The 15,863-nt window shown below is 45.0% G+C and overlaps 1 protein-coding gene across 3 annotated transcripts in view; it reads left to right on the top strand.

The window, feature by feature from the left end:
* The window catches only part of CAPN13 (calpain 13), a 75,435-nt gene that overhangs the window by 553 nt on the left and 59,019 nt on the right, over positions 1–15,863 (top strand). The window lies entirely within an intron of this gene.

Consider the following 15,863-nt stretch of genomic DNA (forward strand, 5'->3'; position numbering starts at 1 on the left):
CATCTCTGTCCCCCTGCAGCCCATGGGTAGTTTCTGACACATAGTATTTAATAAGAATTTGCTAACGGAAGGAACGGGGCCCAGGCCTTGCTTTTTGTTTTCTAATGATCTAGCTTAATAACTACACGCACAAATTGGAAAACCTGGGTTCATCTCAGACTGATCACCAGCACTTCAGAAGTTCTGATGGTTCCTAGACCCCTCCAGCTGTCCCCTGTGGCTGCTCAAGTCATGTTGACTTGGAGATGTGCCTCTGTCCTTGGGGCAGGGGCGGGGGTGGGGGCAGAACGCCAGCTGTTTTGCTGGAAGCTGAACTAACCACATTAGAATAAGTGCAGGTATTTCCCCTCTGTAGTTACTGCTGGGTTGTGACCTGCCGACTGCCCTCTTCGCTCAGGAACACAAACAGAACCTTGCTGATCTCCAGGTGGCATTAACTGGATCTCCTAAATGGCCCCGCCTGTACCCTGCTGAATCCAAACTTTGGAGCGGGGTGGGGCGGAGATAACTGCAGGAAGACTCAATTACTAACACACTGGTCGATGACAATCAAGTCATGTAGCAACTGTGTACTGGGGAAGAGGTATGTGTAACCTGAGCTCATTATCCCCAATATGCAGGTGGAAAAAGTGAGGTAGCTGGTGAGTGACTTGCTGCTGAGCGCATACCAGATGCAAATGACAGACCTAGGGTTACACTGTTTTGTCCCCTGGTTAGTTGGTTGTGTTCAGTGACTGACTTTCTTGAAAGAGGGCCCTGGTAGAGAAGGTGCTATCAAGAAATCACAAATCAATGACTCAACTGCTGGCACCAAGGGCTCACTCTCTGTCCAGCACTGGGCTTGCTTTTGCCGTAGGTGCTCTGACAGCAGTCCCCAACCTTTTGGATGCCAGAGACCGGTTTTGTGGAAGACAATTTTTCCATGGATGGGGCAGAGTGGGGGGTAGAGAAGGACTCAGAGCTCAGGCGGTAATGTGATCAAAGTTTTGATTGTTTGCCCACCACTCACCTCCTGCTATGCGGCCCGGTCCCTAATAGGCCATGAACTGATACCAGGAACCCCGGCTCCAAGATACTACCACTTGGGCATGCAACTTAACCTCTTTGGGTCCTGATTTCCATATGACTAAAATGTGGTAACAATAGCATCTGCCTCGTGCAATTATTGAAAAGAGCAAATAAGATAATATATGCAAAGTACTAGGCAGCCCCTGGCACATAGTTCATGTTCAAAACATTTTAGTTACTACTATAGATATTATTTGAGTCTAGGTTCTCTATAAAACGAAGCTTGAGGCAAAGCTTAAGTGCTAAGGCCTCATTGGGAGGTGCACTACCAGGGCCGTGAGGGTGAGGAAAAGAAAAAGGAGGGAGCCCTGGCTGGTGTAGCTCAGTGGATTGAGGAAGGGCTGCGAACCAGGCATCGCAGGTTCGATTCCCAGTTAGGGGACATGCCTAGGTTGGAGGCCATGGCCCCCAGCAACCACACATTAATGTTTCTCTCTCTCTCTCTTTCTCTCTCTCTTCCCTCTCTAAAAATAAATAAATAAAATCTTAAAAAAAAAAAAAAAGAAAAAGGAGGAGAATGGAGAGCACTACAAGATGAATCACCTTCGCATACAGACATAGCTGGCCATTCGGCCAAAGCAGGGCATCTGTGGACTAGCTGTGTGGAAACATGCGGGCTTGGGATAGCCAGCCTGAGAGAGGTTGGGGAAGAAATTTCTGTGCTGGTTCCATTCTGTCTTCTATCTTCCATTGCTCAAAGTTTGCCCCACAGGGAGTTAACTCTCCTGAACCTCTGGTTTGCACCATCTAGCCCCTTCGGCAGCCACTGGGAAGTCCATACTCTATGCCTTGAACTTGGTACTTCATGAGTCCAGAAGTGGTCTGGGGATAAAAAGAGGGCTATAAGTCCCAGAGACAAGTGACATGAAGAGAACCCAAGATAGCACAGAAGATTTGTTCAAAAGCGATCAAGTTATCATTATTAATATTTGCTGGACCCGTGCAAGGCACTAGTGTCCCCTGACCTTAGGGAGTCTCCTCTTTTTCCCATGAGACAAACACAAAGGGGTCCTCAGGTAGACTGGTCCATTCCACCTCTCCTCAATGTTTGGAAGAGGTCAGACCCCTCCCCCTCTCAAACCTCTAAGAGGCAGAGCACGCCATCGATAGATGGACTCTATCTCTCGGACAAGCGTTTCCTAAAGCATGGTGTATGGAACACCAGTTCTGGGAACTGTTGCTGGGAGCCCCTTGATACAAGGGTTCAGTGATCAAACACTTGGATGAGTGCTGCCTCCTACTCTCCCCTCCTTGGAGAGTCATGGTTCAGATCTGCCTCCGAAGAGGCCGAAACAAAGAAACTGCTCGAACCGAGCATGCCAGCCCTCTCCTTACAGAACGGCCATTGGAAGCGCTGCATCTGACCCTGGCAGCCCTGGGTGTGGTCTCTCTTCTCTCTGGATCCTGAATTCTTAGGGGTCTCTTCTTCACCATGCACTACATCTTACTTTGCACAGATCTTTTTGAGTAAAAAATTCTGCAATATAATGCAAGGCCATGCATGCTCACCAATCTGCAGAGCTGGTTCTTCCCATAAACAACCAGAGAACTCAGCCAAATGTTATTTCCTCTATTAATAATTAAGGTAGTCAAACAAGGTGATTCCTAAGGGGCCTTCCAGGCCCTTGTAATCTGTGACACTCATATGGAAAGGCAGCTGAAGGTCATCCCTTCCAGCTTCTGCATTGCTTCAGAGATGATCTATTTAGCTAATAATCCCATGCACACTTTTAAGAGATGGTGTAGGGGTATGGAAGCAAAGGGCTTCCCGCTGTTACCCTCTCCAGTAGAGCTGGATTTAATGAGAGAAATATCTTGCACCAAGGCAGTGGCCCCAGGTGATGAGCCGCCTCTCAGTCCTTGGGCTGGAAGAGATCCAAGCCCTGGGTTAACTTTCTTGCTCTGTGACACCAGCCACAAGGGATCTTTAAAATGGAGAGTGGCCAGGACCTCAGTTTGATTTCTCTCTGAGAGGGTGGTCCCTTGGGCAGTACTCTGACCTCTGTTCACTGGCTGGGTCAGCCCTTCCGTGTCCACCCCCCTGCAGAGGATCAAGGCTGACCAGGACCTCCCATGCAGCTCAGACACCCTGGGGGGCATGTCTCCATCAGAACTGACCCCACACCTGCCTCCAGGAGATGCAGCCAGTGACCCACATCTGGATCCAGCTGGCTGTCACATACCTGAGGGAGGAGAGGTCATAGATACGTGTTCCTTGTTCATAGCCAAACATCGTCTGTCCAGAAGTGGCTGCCAGCCAGCTGGGCTACATTAGTCAGTGCCATTTCGAAGTCTCCAGCTTCCTTCCGGAAACCAGAATTAAGAAACTTACAGGTGGCATTGACTGCGGGAGAGAGTCAGGGCAGGACAGGGCAGGACGGCTGGCTGCTGGGCTGCCGCAGGCACATCCTTCTACTCGGAGGCTGTCCTGACCCCTGTCACTGTCTCCTTCTGACACTCTGCGAACCCTGTCTTCTCCCTTCACTGGGTCACTCTATGCACATGGACAGGACTGCCCCGTGGCCCCCAACTGCCCCCCCCGGGCTGGCAGGCAGCCCAGGCAGCAGGAGGGAGGCAGAGGGTTCCTAGGCCAGCATCCCCACTGTCTCAGGAAGAGGCTCTGCAGGCACAGTCGTCCCCCTCATCCCGCCTGTCCTTCCCGCCGCCTCTCCAAAGGCCCCGTCACAGGCCGGCTCCCAGACTGGTTCTGCTCATCCCTCTCTCTGCTTTCTCTCCTCCTACCTAGCCCCCACCTGCGGATGCTCTGTCCTCCTTGGAGATTTTAGGGGTGGGAAAGAATGAAGGAAGGGGCGTGGGAATTCACATATACACACAATCACACACATGTCCACCGACACACACTTGTGTTCTAAGTTTGTCCTCTTTTGTGATGCTCTTTGACATACATAATTCAGAAAGCTCATGTTTTCAAAACACTGTCCCCTCCTGTTGTCCCATGCCCTGTCCCTGACTTCGGCCCCACAAGTGCGATCCCATTTGTTTGGATGGAAGCTTGCTTTCTGAAAATCTCAGAGCATGTAAGTTGGCTGGGCCTTGTTTGGGCATATCGGCATCCTGTGTCCCCAAGCTGGTCAGAAAGGGGAGTGTATCCTTTAGCCGAAATGTTTGGCTGCTGTGGCTCTCTCCCCACCAGCCCACCCCCACACCACGGTGGGGAGGCACCCAGCGCAGGGCTCTGCCCACCCGTCTCTGCAGCCCCCACAGACCTGAGATGCCCAGGGTAACCAGGCCAGAGGTCCAGCCGTTAGTGTCCTTGTCCCTTTCTCTCCCTATGCTGTGGCCACAGACAGTGCCCTGGCCCTCACCCCTATCGTAGCTGGAGGGAATGTCCAAGAGCCCCGGCAGGGGTCTCAACCTTTGCACCTTTTCCAGGGGTACCTGGAGGGCTCACGTCTCAGGGGCCAGAAAGCTCGGTGATATTTGGACACAATTTCAGCCCCATAGGGTGCTGGACTTGCATGAAAATGCCTTTCATGAGTGGATTTTGTTCTTCCCGCATCCCGGCCCTCTCCTTCCTCCCTTTCTTCCACAAGATCGCCACCTGCGCCGACGACCTGGTCTTTCGGGCTGTCTCCCTGCCCGTCTGGGCCTGGGTCCCGCTGTCTTCGTCTCTGTCTCATCCATTTTCTCCATTTCTTTTTGTCTCACTTCGTCGAACACCTAAGAAGAAAGGCCAAGAGGATATCCTTTACGAGTAAATCATCTAAATATGTTATCAACTTCCAAAAAACCTTCTTTGAAAGTCCCTAAGTCCATGCTGTCGTGCTTGCCTCACCCCTCCCTGATTCTCATCTCCGGGAAGCGAGCAGCCCGGAGCCGGGGCTGCCTGGGGAGTGTGGGTCGGAAACCGTGTGCCGCCGACCTAGGTTGTAATTGGCTACAGGACGGGTCCCAGCTTCCTCAATCCCCCTAATTTGCTTGAAAGGAACTTGAATTGGCTAAATGGAAAGTACATCCTCATTTTATGGATGGGGATAAAAAAAAACCATTCCCGGAAATCCAACATCACTTCTAATATTACACAGCGTTTCTCAGACACGTGTAGTTAGAGAAGCCCGAAAAAACACCTTGTCTTTTCCTCAGAACACACCGACAGTGCACTCGGACACCTCCGAGGCCTCTTTTCAGAAGTGAGTAACATGTATCAAAGAACTCTGGGGAAGGGAAGGGAGGGAGGATGCTTTTGTGCAAAGCCAAGTTTCATTTTTGGGTGTTTGCACAGGGCAAACCCAAATTTAATGGAAAGGAATAATGTATTCATTGGGTTCCTACTTCATTGTCTGCCCAACAGTGTCATTTAGGGCACATAAAAACCCACATTCGCAGTTTCACAAACACAGAACATTACAGCCGAAAAAGCACTTAAGAGTATGTCCAACCTTCTTAACATTCCCAGTGGGGAAACTGAGGCTGGAGTGGAACAGCCACTTGCCCACAGCTCACGAGTTTAGGGGAGCAGCACGGACTCCTTTCTGCTGGGCACGCATTCTCTTTCTCACCCACAGGGTCTTCTGGGAGGGATCCCTGAGCCCAGCTCGCTGAGCTCCCTGAGGCCCTGAGGTCCCACAGAGGTGGGGCCCACACGGTGAGGCTGCCGAGGAGAGAGGAGCGTGGGGTTGCCCTGTCTATGGGAGCAGCTTTCTGCTTCCCTGGGGCCGGGCTGCCAATCTCCTTGGCAGGGAGCCCCGCCGCTGAACCCAGAATCACTGGCGGACATGGATGGTTCTATTCCGAGCACTTAACTTCTCTGGCACCTGTCCAGCTCTGAGAAGCTTTGTAAGTCCGAAGCCACGTGAGAGGCCTCTTGCATTTCTCCCTCTCCCAGGGCACTTGTTGGATTAAAGGTTGTCTCCGACCCCTCCCAGCCCTAACGACACAGGGAGCGGGAGGCCCCTAGGCGGGGACAGCGGCACACTTTGTCTGCCGGCCAGCTCCCCGGTCTTGAAGCTCGGGGCCGCACAGCAGTCTGTTCCAGGCGCTGTCCATGATCTTAAGCCTCAGTTTCCCCTCCTGCAAAGTGAGCCCTGTGCAGTCTTCCTCCAAGGCCTGCCTTTCTAGGGCCACAAACCTCACCGGTGGCTTTCAAGACACCAAGGCGTAGAAATTTCCTGAGATGACTCTGCAGTGGGGGAGTGACCTGGGGAAAGTGCTGGTCTAGGCATTAAGTTCTATTTTAAAACCTAAAATGTGTGTTCATTCTCACCCTTACACTGCCTCATACCAGCTCTCCTTGAGCAGTAGCCACGTGCTCTTCCCAGCTCTCGGTAGATCTGCACAAACGGAAGACGCCCTTTTTCTCTTTCTTCCTGCCTCCCTCTCTTCTCCCCTGTCCTCCCTCTCCGTTTCTCTCTCTCCTCTCTACTTCCATCTCTTCCTCTCTCTCCTTTGCTCTCTCTTTCTCCTCCTCCCTCTCACCCTTCTCTCCCTTGAGCGGCCTCTCTCTCCTCCCCGCTGCTCTCTCTCCCTTCCTCTACCTCTCTTTCCTCTGTCCCCCTTCTCTCTCTCTCTCCCTCCAAAGCCCTGAGGTGTGCCTAGGTGGCACATAATTAAAAGTGGTTTGCATGTGGCTTTTTTTTCCCCACCAGAGAGCAGTTAAGTGCCTTATTTTCTCCACTTGGGTGGCTAAATTATTCTCAGTGTGTTAAACAGTGTAATTAAACACATACACATGCGAGTGCGCCGGGCCCCTCCCCCCACCCATCCTTGCTCCTTGTCAGCAGAGAGAGTATTGGCCCCAGCCTTCAAGCTCTGTTAGTTTTAATTTGAGTTGTGGAATTAGTAATGGGTTTTGCCGGAACACTGCTGTGGGAAATAGATCGCTCCTCGTGCGGGGCTTGGGCACCATTTCAAATGAGTATTTGTTAAGGGGAAAACCGTCCCTTGTCGTGTTCTGCTACATTACATCAGATTTATTTCCATTGTTCTGAGAAACACCAGCCAGGAGAGAGCCGTGAGCACCACTCCTGGGCAGGGAGCAATTGAACGTTGCTTCCTGTTTCTTAGCTGGCTGAAAACAAAAATGCAGACAGAATCACCCTTTGTTGCTGGGTATGCTAAGCTCATCCTGAACACCCCAGCAAGCCCTGCGCCGGCCATGGTGAGGCCTGGGGAGCTGCTGTTCTGGTCCTGTCATAACACTGGCAGAAAGTGATTTGGTGGGTTGGTGGCAAACATACAATGTTGAAGAAAAGCAAGTGAATGAAGAGAACCCCTACAGGTCAAAATTGAAAGGGATATGCCCAATCTGAGGATGCTTTTGCGCCCCTTTCTCTAATCATGCAACCTCAGCTTGACTAGTTCATGGACGAGTATGCAGGGCCCACCCTGGTCTGCGGTCATTCACGCCATTAGCAGCTCTTCCTTCGGCATTGCCCAGTGAGGCAGCCAGCCACTAGCAGCATGGATATTCAAATTTCAATGGAAATTAGTGAAAACAAAATGGAATTTAAAAATCAGTTCCTTAGATGCACTTGCCATATTTCAAGTACTCAGTAGCCACAGATGGCTGGTGGCTACTACACAGGACATAATCCTGGGCACCTGGAGAAGCCTGCTGTTGGACATCCAGGAGGTGACCAGCAGACGCCTGGGTGCTCTCCACCTGCCACAGGGCCCTGGCCACCTGGGGAGACTCTGACAGGGTGATGGTCACGAAACCTACCACACAGATATGCCCCATGCCAAGCCCTTTACCAGAATCTTTTATTTAATACCCACCCAGAACTACGAGGCTGACTTTATTACCACCACCCGGTACATTTTATATGTGAGGAAAGGAGGCTCAGAGATACTGAGGCCATTGCTCAAGATCATTCAGTCACTAAGCAACATATGGGTTCAAACCACAGTTTCAACCTGATCCCACATGCTCTTGACCACCATTCCAGGGTTGGTTTGCTTTTTTAAGAAACAAGACAAAGCCCTTTTCCAAACTAGAGCATAACCCTGGGGTCAGAAAAGCAGCAAGGGGAGCCTTGCTGTGGGACCCGAGGTGGTTAAGTCTCTGCTCTGTCAGACCAGGTTGTCCTGGAGGGCTGGGGAGCGGGACTCCAGGGCTGGGTCTCTGTTCGTCTTTCTCCTGTCAAAGATTTCTACATTTCCAACCTCCCATGAAGCTATCTCTGCGTTCCTGGTGTGTTTAGCTAGTGGCATGTCTGTGACAATTAGAAAAAGCCACCACCTCTCCAAGTGGAGCATAACTGCATGCTGGGAAACCCTGCTGGTGAGCAGACTGCTTGCTGCGCAGGTCCCACACGCTCCTCTAACACTCTTCTTTGGCTACCGTCCATAGCGTTGATGCACCTCTTGAAACGTGGCCCCCGTAACTGGACACAGTGGGTCAGATGTCCACGTGAGGTCACGAGCATCTCTACACAGGGAGTGGAGCCACCCTATCCAGAGCAACACCTTACTGCTGTCCCGGCAGTTTGGACTGTGTCATAGCTGGCACCACCTTGCCTCATTTAAAACAGGAAGTCAAGTACGCCATCCGTAATATTTTTGAAATGAACTTTAGCCAAGGAAGACTCACTATTTACTTACACAGCTAACTTTTAAATGTGAAGACAGATTTACAGTTTCCTTGATTAAATTCCATCTTTTTGGTTTTGAAATCTTCTCGAATTTTGATATTGCCATCTGCTTGGTTAATTGGTCTTCTTTTCTCTCTATCAATAAAAATGATGAAAGAATTGAAAAGTATCTTCATTTTTATTTCAACCTTTTCCGGGACCAAGGTAAAAATGTTAAACAGGACAGGACAAGTAACAGAGTTCTGTGATTATTAGAGTACAGTAATGCCAAGGTAATTCAGAATCATTCATCAATAATCTCTTGTTCAACTGTGAATTCTGTTTACTAAACCCTACTATATATACTGTACTTCTGTACTTTATAATGCTATAGGTTGCAATCTATCCAGTCTAGCTGTCTAGTTTGGTTTTACCATTTTACATTTAAGGAATAAAGGGAGTTTATCAACTACTTTTTAAAAATCAAGATATTATATATTATATATTTCATATGTTATCTGTGATATGTGTGTACATATATATGAACATATGTGACCATATGACCATATATGTCTATATGGCACTCTCTTATTCCTCCAAAATAGGAACTCTATTGTTTGGAAGAAAAGAAAAACAAAGGGAGGGAAAGTTAAGCAATTGGTTTTGGTAAAGCTATATTTGCTTCTAGAAATATGAACCTTATTTTTTAAATACTCAACGTGTTTTTTTCACGTTGAGTATGTAAACGTGAAAAAAACCAGCAAGCAAAACCTTGAACCCAGCAAGTCCATTTCAGAATTTTCCTATTAATATTACATTTCTTAAAAGTATTATAGAGCTACAAAAATGCTTAAACATCAGTGCTTTGGGAGAATGAATGAGGTCGATGATAAACTTCCTGTCTTAAAAACAGAATCTCTCACAAAGTCTCTTATGTTAAGTTCCCATAAGAATTAACATTTGGCTCAATGTATTAAAGTTAAACTTGTAAGCAAATATTCCGAACATATTTATATTTGTATAAAGCGAAGAATATCTGTGTTCATCAAAGACGCTGTCAAGAAAGTAAAAAGATTAGCCACCAACTGGGAGTAGATATTTGCCACACATATGACCTACAAAGGATGACTGTCCAGAGTAAATAAAGAATTTTTACAAATCCATAAAAAGAGACAACCCAATAGACAAATGGGCATAAGACATGAAAATTCATTTTGCACAAGAGGGAATATAAATGAAGAATGAGCATATTGGAAGATGCTCTATCTTACCAGTGATGGGGGAAACATAAGTTAGGATTGCGGGGAGTTGCCACTTCACACCCACCAGATGGGTACAAATCAGGAGCCTGCCAACGCCAAGCCTGTGTGAGGGTTTATAGCACTGGGAACTCTTTAGCATTGCTAATTGAGATTGTAAATTGGTCCCACCTTGGAAAGTAGTTTGACATATTTAGTGAGGTTGAGTATGTGCATACCCTAAACCTAAAAATTCTGCTCAAGGGTTGTACCATTTTACACATCCACCAATACCATGGAAGTTCCGGTTGTTCCCTCTCCTCACCAACAGGTAGTATGTATGGTCAGTATTTTTCATTTCAGCCTGACCAGTGGGTGTGTGGTGGCATCTCATTGTGGTATTAATTTGCATTTTTCCAATGACTTACGATGTAGAACAATTTTTCATATTGCCTATTTTTATGTCTTTGGTAAAGTATTTTTTCAAATCTTTTGACCTTTTAATGGGTTATCTTTCAATTATTATTGATTTGTAGGAGTTCTTTGCATATTCTGGATATAAATCCTGTGTCTAGTATATGTGTTATGAATTTATCTGCCCCAAGTTTGCAAATATTTTCTTCTGTGTTTTCTCCTTAAAGGGTTTAATTTTTTTATTTCTAGGTTTGTGATCTTTTTACTTGATTTTTGTATATAGTATGTAAGGGTTCTTTTGTGTTTGTTTGTTTGTTTGTTTGTTTGTTTGTTTTCCATATGAATATCCTATTGATTCAGCATCATTTTTGGAAAGACATTTCTATTCTCATTGAATTGCCTTGGAAACTGACAAAATTAATTGACCATATATGTTTTGGTCTATTTCTGGATTCTTCTCCATTGTCTATAGATCTTTACTAATCTATCTTTTGCTAATACTATAGCTTTATATGTAAGTAGTGTAGTTAAGTTAAGTAAGTCCTCTAAATTTTTCTTTTTTAAAAAAATTCATGCCCTGAACAGGTAGCTCAGTGGGTTAGAGTGTTGTCCAACTATTCCAAGGTTGCAAGTTCGATCCCTGGTCAGGGCACATACAAGAAACAACCAATGTATGCATAAATAAGTGGATCAACAAATCAATGTTTCTCTCTCTCTTTCTCTCTTATCAATAAATAAAAATTTAAAAATTCTTTTGTTATTCTAGGTTCTTTGCATTTAGATGTCAATTTTAGAGTCAGCTTGTCCGTTTCTTTTAAAAAAAGGAATTTTGGTTGGGATTGTGTGAGTCTATGTATAAGTTTGGGGAATATTGCCATCTTGGCAATACTAAGCCTTCCAATCAATGACCTGATGTATCTCTCCATTTCTTTAGGTCTTCTTTAATTTCTCTTAGCCATGTTTTATAGTTTTTGATATAGACATTATGTATGTCTTTAGTTAGATTTTTCCCCCAAGTGTTTTTTCTGGTGCTACCGTTTTTCTATTGTTTGCTCCTAGTACATAATAATTCAACTGATTTTTATATTCACCTTGTATCTTGTGACTTTGCTAAACTCAGTTATTAGTTCTAATACTTATTTTGTAGATTTCCTAGCATTCTCTACAATCAAAATATCAAAGACTGTTTTTCTTCTTCTTCCTGATATTTTGGACTTTTATTTTGTTTTTGAACTGGTTAGGCCCTCCAGTACAATGTTAAATTAAAGTGCTCACCAGGGACACCCCTGTCTTAATTATAATCATAAGAGGCAAATATCATTAATATGATGTTAGTGGTAGATATTTCATGAGTGCCCTTCATCAGTTTGAGGTTACCTACTTTTTCCAATTTTCTGAGAGTTTTTATCATAAATATATTTTGCACATTGTCAAATAATTTTATTTCAATTGCTTCATATGGCAATTACATTTTTTTAGCCTTAAATCAACTTACATTTCAGAAATAAACCCAGCTTGGTTTTAATATATTATCTTTTTTCTTTTCTATCCCTGTTTACATTATTGTATTTCTTTTAAAAAAGATTTTATTTATTTATTTTTAGACAGAGGGGAAGGGAGGGAGAAAGAGAGGGACAGAAACATCAATGTGTGGTTGCCTCTCACATGGCCCCTACTGCGGACCTGGCCCACAACCCAGGCATGTGCCCTGACTGGGAATTGAACCCACAACCCTTTAGTCTGCAGGCCGGTGCTCAATCCACTAAACCACAGAAACCAGGGTGCATTATTGGATTTCATTTGCTAAAATTTTATTAAGGGTCTTTGCCATCTGTGCTCATGAGAGATGTCGATCCATAATTTTTTTTCAGGGTGTAGATTCCTCATGAGGTGTTATTGGCAGTGTTATGCTGACCTGATAAAGTACAAGTTCAGCAGTGTTTTCCTGCTGCTCTACTTGCTGAAGAAGTTTGTGAAAAATTAGTGTTTTCTTTGTCCTTGAAGGTATAATAGCATTTACCAGTGAAACTATCTGGGTCTGGGGATTTCTTTTTGGGAGAGCTTTGAGTAATAAATTCCACTTCTTTATTAGATACAGGGTGATTTAGATTTTCTGTATTTTCTTGTATGAACTTTGGTAAATTGTATTTTTCAAGAAATGTTTCCATTTCATACAATGCCTTTTTCTTTTTGCATTAGTTTGTTCACAGTAGTCTCTTCCTAGACCTTTAATGTCTATAGGCTGTGTGGTGATAAGCCCTTTATCAATGATGACATTGGTGATTTGTGTTCTCACTCTTGTCCTTACCTAGTTCAAGTCTGGGCTTGTCAACTCCTTCGATCTTTTCAAAAAATCAGTTTTTGCTTTCTTAATTTTCTCTGCTGTTTTCTCTCTTATGAATTTCTGCTCTTGTCTTTATTACTTCCTTCCTTCTACTTATTTTGGGCTTTCTTGTTTCCCTTATGATCTTTGACTCATGAATTATTTGGAAGTGTTAAATTCCAGGTATTTGGGATTTTCTTAAATATCTTGTAGTTATTGATTTCTAATTTTAGCTCTGTTTCAGCTAGAGCATACTCTGTGTGATTCAGTCCTTGGAAACATGTTGTTTTATGGCCCAGTGTATTGTCATTTTGGGTGGATGTATTTCATACACTGAAAGGAGTGTATATTGTACTGGTAGGTATAGTACAGGATCTATGTCAATTATATCAAGGTGATTGATGGTGTTATTTAGATCTATGTTTTTACCGATCATTTTTTTGTCTAGTTGGTCTATTAAGTGGTGAAATATGAGCACTAAAATTCCTACCAGAATTGTGGAATTGTTTTTCTTTTCTTTAATTCTGTTAAGTTTTTGGTTCATATATTTTCCGTTTCTATTATTAGATGCCAACACATGTATGATTTTTATTTATTCCTGAAGAATTTTTACTGACATTAAATGCCCCAGTTTATCCCTGATAATACTCTTTGTTGTGAAGTCTATTTGATGTATCTATTAATATCCGTCCAAGCCTCCTTATGTTATACCTCTTCTTATGTTATATACCTTCTTATGGTATATCTCTTTCCATCCATTTATCTTCAGCTTATTTGTGTCTTTGTATTTAAATTGTGTCTCTTATGGGCAACATATTGTTGAATCTTGCTTCTTTATCTACTTTGTCAATATCTGCCTTGTAATTGGAGTTAAATTAACATTTAATTTAATTATTGATATGGTTGGATTCTTGTCTTTTTTAGTTTGTTTATTCACTCTTTCACCTTTATTGACTTATTTTGATTATTTGAATATGTTTTAGTATTGCATTTTAGCATATCTATTGGTATTTTGGCTATATTCTTTTTATTATTTTGTTAGTGGTTGTCTAGGGATTATAATACAGATACCTGACCTTTCACATTCTCTTTTACCACTTCATGTAAAGTACAGAAAACTTGCAACCATCATAGACCCCTCATGCCCCCTTCCACTGTTCTCTGTTATAGTCGTTACATACACTGCATACATACATCTGCATACACTGAAACCTCTCCAGACAAAAATGTTATAACTTTTGCTTTAAACACATATATGTATTTTAGAGCATTTAAGAGGAAAAAATAGCTTTATGTATTTACTCAGGTATTTACTATATATCATCCCTGAAAATTCAATTCTTCCTGTTCCGGTTGCCCTTTAAATTCAAGAACTTCCTCTATCATTTCTTCTGAAGCATGTCTTGCGTGATGAATTCTCTTTGTTTTCCTTTGTCTGAAATGGCCTTATTTCACTTTTATCCTTGAAATAACACTTCCACTGAATATAAGAATCCTGATCACAGACGTTCAGCTTCCAGAACTGTCAGGAGCTACACGTCTTTTGTTGAAGTTCCCAGTCTGGGGTATGTTTTGCAGCCCAAGCAGTCTCAGACACTCACCAGCTCAGCGGCAGACGCAGGGAAGGACTGAACCAAACCCGTTTAATAAACGCCGAGTGGGGGGAACAAGCTGCCTCCACTGCTCCTCTCGCCTGCTTCTCATCCTGGTTCCAACCCTTCACTCGCTAGCTCACAGAGCTTCTCACACTAAGAACTTTTCGTCGCCTCTTTTGGCCACTTTCTTTTTAGCTTTTCCTGCTTGACCCAAGAGATAACCCAGCAGCAAGACAGATTTTTGTCTTGAATATCAGGTAGACCTTCCATCTCTCTTTTTAAATTAGGGCCGCTGAGTCTTCTCCTGCCTTTGTTTTCCTTGCAAGGTGAGGCAAGTGGGAGAGAGAAGACAAGACGGAAGCTAGAAAGCCCTCCCGAAAGTGACGGGCAGGAAAATTGGTTTGCCGTGTCTGCGGCACACAGCAGTGAAACGTCGCCCCACTCTGTGACCCTCCCTGCCTGGGAAAGCGCGCGTGCGAGCACAGACATGGAGTACAGACTGGTGGTTGCCAGAGCAGAGCGGGGTGGGGGCTGCTGAAAAGGCGACTGGATTAAGAAGTACAAATGGCTAGCTAGTCACGAAATAGCAACAGGGACATCAAGCACAGCATAGGGAAAATAGCCAATAATATAGTAATAACTATGTATGGTGCCAGGTGGTATGAGAATTAGCCAGGGAACACTTTATAAATTATATAAATGTCTAACCACTGTGCTGTACACCTGAAACGAATGTAAAATAATATTGAATGTCAACTGTAATTGAAAGCTTAAAAAAAGATTTTTTAAAAGTAAGTCTGCAGGCTGTTCCCTGACAAAGCCCTGAGCTTTCAGAGGGGACGGTAAGCCTGGTTGGTGGGGGTCCGCACGTGGGGGAGGCTCCCCTTCCTTCCTGCCTCCTCTGTCCTCATCGAGCTTCTTCTCACTCCCAGAGTGGCCCACCCCCTCCAGCAGCAGGTACCTAGGCCTGCCTCCTGCCCTCTGGAACCCTTCCAACCCCACCTGGGCACTCAGCGGGCGCAGAGCCGCAGCAGAGCTGAGGGCATGGGTCTGATGCCTCATGGCAGCCTTGAGCCCTGCAGAGCCCCCTGAGCCCAGCCTGTCATTCATAAGAGCAAATCCTCATCCCGGATGGGCGGGGCTTCTGCACAGTCCTTTTGTGGTCAGAATGAAGATAATCATACAAATAACCAACAATTGTTGATCGTTTTCTATTTACCAGTCACAGGGCGGAGTGTTTGACCAGCATGGTTTCATCTGAGTCTCACAACTTGATGCCATGCATAGTATCACCATCTCCATTTTACAAATGAGGAGAGTGAGTCTTAAAGTGGGTTCCCTAATGTCTGCCAGTCCACCACCCAGTCAATAGCGGGCAGTCGGGGCCCTGTGGGTGGCCTGTGAACTGATCCCCAAATGCAGGGCCTGTGCAAGATTCTGATGGAGAAGTCAAGCCAAATTCTTTAGACTCATTTTCCCGTACAGTTAAGGGCTGCCTACTAACAGTCCCATAATTGCATAATTAAGGTTAACTACCATTTAGTTTTCGTAAACTAAATGAGCTCATTGCTGGCGTTTGTCGCAAACGTGAGTCTGACATTTGACTGAGAGGTGTGTATCGCACACGTGAATCCTGGGTTTCGCCAGCGTGGCGATGCTGTGTCGGTTGCACTGTCCCTAGGCGTGTGCAGAG

The sequence above is a fragment of the Phyllostomus hastatus genome, unplaced genomic scaffold (assembly GCF_019186645.2).
Source record: "Phyllostomus hastatus isolate PE091 unplaced genomic scaffold, TTU_PhHast_1.1 phas_contig_402, whole genome shotgun sequence".
NCBI lineage: Eukaryota > Metazoa > Chordata > Mammalia > Chiroptera > Phyllostomidae > Phyllostomus > Phyllostomus hastatus.